Source organism: Lipotes vexillifer, unplaced genomic scaffold (genome assembly GCF_000442215.2).
Source record: "Lipotes vexillifer unplaced genomic scaffold, Lipotes_vexillifer_v1.1 scaffold988, whole genome shotgun sequence".
Classification (NCBI taxonomy): domain Eukaryota; kingdom Metazoa; phylum Chordata; class Mammalia; order Artiodactyla; family Lipotidae; genus Lipotes; species Lipotes vexillifer.
The window spans coordinates 2,155,259-2,158,324 of record NW_006797916.1 but is presented as its reverse complement, the minus strand read 5'-3'; the positions used below and the strand labels follow the sequence as shown (position 1 = coordinate 2,158,324).

Here is a 3,066-nt window from a genome sequence, read left to right as displayed (position 1 = left end):
GCGTCGGGGCAGCCAGCTCTGGGCTTCTGGGCCATACGTTTCCCCCTCTTTTGTTAGTTCAAATCGAGTGTGACCCGAAGCTGATGTGAGGTAAACCACCCTGGCAGTCGGGTGTTCCTGCGTCCTAGCTGTTGGGTCTTGTTTTCCTTATCTTGTCGGCTCCAGCATGGTTTAGGCTGACTGCTGTAAGGTGTTAGGAGCTCCTCTTAAAGAGAACATAGCACTCAGGCTCACTTCCATGGGCTGAGTCTGAGGATGGGTGCCCAGGAGGAACAGGAAGTGTGTGTCTGTGTGTGGGCGGCGGGGCTGGGGTCAGGGTCAGCTCCAGACCCAGCTGGGCTCCTTGGAGAAACCTGGAGCGCCTCGCACAGTTGCTGGGCAGGGCATCCTGGACCAGCTGTGGCTGCAGATGGGCCCCAGGGCCTGCTCACTGACGCTGACGTGAGCTGGTGGGTTTTCGTTCATCAGTGACATCTTGTGTCTTAAATTACATGACTCAGATGCTGGGAGGGAAGTCTGGTTGGAGTTTATTTTTATAAAGAGCTATAGGAGTGGCTCCCGTGGGTCCCAGAATGAGAAATTAGAGCTATGAGCCACCCCTATACCTGTGTGCTGATGGCACTTGGAGTGTGGCCTGGGCCTCCGGATCAGATGCCCGGGGAAGGGAGCGTAGGCCCAGAGGAGCTGAGGAAGAGACCCCAAAGGAAGGAAGCCCCATTTGTCCGTTTAGGGGTGGAGAGACTTGGTCTTTGTCGGTGGCAGGAAGCCTGACAGGACGTTGTTTTCTCTTGAGACGGTTGACAGCTGTGGCCCTTCGAGGCGGCCCCTGCATGGGGCCACGGGTGTGCTCCTCCACGGCGCATGGGGGAGCCCTGCATGTCAGGCCCCTGCCTAGCTGGTTCCTGCCCTGCCTACAGGCTCTGGATGGCTGCAGGCAGCACCACGTGCACATTGGCTGCCACCCATCGTGGGGTGGATGGGGGCCGTTGGGCACCCCTCATCTTGGAGAGTGACGCTTATGGCAGACGTATCGCTAAATGGACATACATACAGACACACTGCTAAGTGGTGGCCGCAGACCTGGCAGACCCAGGGCTGATTCAGAGAACCAGGGTCTGGGCCCAGCGAGCAGCCTGAGCAATTGTCCAGACCACGCGTGTTGTCAGGAAGGGCAGCCTGAGACCCAGGCCCCGGAGCACTTGTCTCTCCTTCCACCGGCAGGGCTGTGAGCAGGTTGTGTCTGTGATGTGCCTGTAGGGTTGGGGTCACAGCCAGGAGCCTTCCTGTCACGCTGTCTGCTCAGGGGACTGGCCTGTAGCGGTGGGGACCCAAAGAGTGTGAGAGTTGGGGCCGGGGCTCCCTGCTTCCCTGCCGAGCCTGTAATCTGGTTAGGGGTCTGCCCTGTCTCCCACTTTGGGGCCGTGGAAGGCTGGGCGCCCTGCCTGGGGTATCCCTGGTCAGGCCGCTGCGGGGGACCAGACCCAGCCCTGCCCTGCGTGGAGAAGGCGGGAAGCGTGTGTCGCTGGCAGAGGCCCGAGAGCTGGAGGGACAGCGGTGCCCATTAGTGCTGCCGGGCCTCAGTCCACCTCCCCTGGGTCTTCTCTGAGACCACCGCAGAAGGAGTGCCGGTGGGACCGGAGGCGTCCCCGGGGCCGTGCCAGCACTGGCTCGGGCTGGGGATGGGGCTGGGGCTGGCTTGCGGGTGAGTGGTTTGCTGGACCGGCCCCCAGGAGTGCGAGAGGCCCTCCTGGGCTGGCTGAGCCGAGGGGCACTGGCGGAGGGGCAGGCGGAAGGGGGCTGTGTCCCAGGCTCGCTGGCCCAGCCCTCCCCGAGGCCCCATCACCTGCCGCCCTCTCCTGGGAAGGCAGTTCGCTGGCCACTTGGGGTTGACACGTCATCTCAATCTGGAGCCAGCTGGGCCACAAACGGAGCTCTGCCTGGGTGTGAACCCCAGGAGTGCACGTGGGCTCTGTGCTCCCCAGGGCTGTCTCCTCCGGACCTGGTGAGCACGGCTGCCCTGGGATGGGCCCGCCCTCAACACCAGCATGGACAGCGCTTAGCAGCCAAGCAAGTGGTGACTGTGCCTTTTAACGCCGCCGCTTTGGGTGGGCGCCCCCTGGGACGCCCTCTGGGTGATGGTGCTTGGGGTCTGGGGTCCTGGTGGATTTGAGGCCTGGCAGGGCTTGGAAAACCCTTTTCACCTCTGTCTGGACTAAACGCTATGCTCCCTGCCAGCCTTTCCATGGGTCTCACCCAGAGCTGCCGAACCCATCGTGGGTCCTGGGGCTCCAGCGCCTGTGCGGCCGCTCCAGGCTCTAAGAACGTGGTCGGTGGCGGGAGTGAGGTGATCTCAGGAGCCCAGGGAACCGCGGGGCGGGGGTGGGGGCGATGCCAGGGGTGCCCCACCCGCTCTCTGGTGCTGCTGCCTCTACGCAGCCTCACGCAGAGCTGTCGCAGCCTTGGATGCACTGAGGGTCAGGGTCAAAAGCAGGGTTGTCACTGTGGATGCCCCTCTGCCACCGTGGATGCCCCTCTGCCACCGCATCCAGGTGCTGGGACAAGGAGGTGCCGAGTGCCTCCTGCCCCAGCGGCTCAGCACCTGTTAGGGCGGTTTTGTGCTTCTGCTTGAGCACTGGGTGGGGCGGCGTTCCGTATATTTGAACCTCCAGGATCAAGCACCCAAGAAAGTGTCGGTTTTCAGCTCTGCGCTGGTGTGAGGACTGATCTGGGGGCTCGAATGGGACTCTCTCTAAGGGGTGTGGCTTCTGGTTGTGGCTTCCAGGTGCGCAGGGAGAAGTCGGTTAACGGTGCTGGGTTTGTTTTTTGTTTTAATTAACAGGCTTTATTTATTTATTTATTTATTTATTTTTCTTGCGTTATGCGGGCCTCTCACTGTTGTGGCCTCTCCCATTTGCGGAGCACAGGCTCCGGACGCGCAGGCTCAGCAGCCATGGCTCACGGGCCCAGCCGCTCCGCGGCATGTGGGATCTTCCCGAAACGGGGCACGAACCCGCGTCTCCTGCATCGGCAGGCGGACTCTCAAGCACTGCGCCACCAGGGAAGCCC

The 3,066-nt window shown here is 62.1% G+C and overlaps 1 protein-coding gene across 2 annotated transcripts in view; it reads left to right on the top strand.

The window, feature by feature from the left end:
* Positions 1-3,066, top strand: part of STK25 (serine/threonine kinase 25) — an 11,225-nt gene that overhangs the window by 1,390 nt on the left and 6,769 nt on the right. The window lies entirely within an intron of this gene.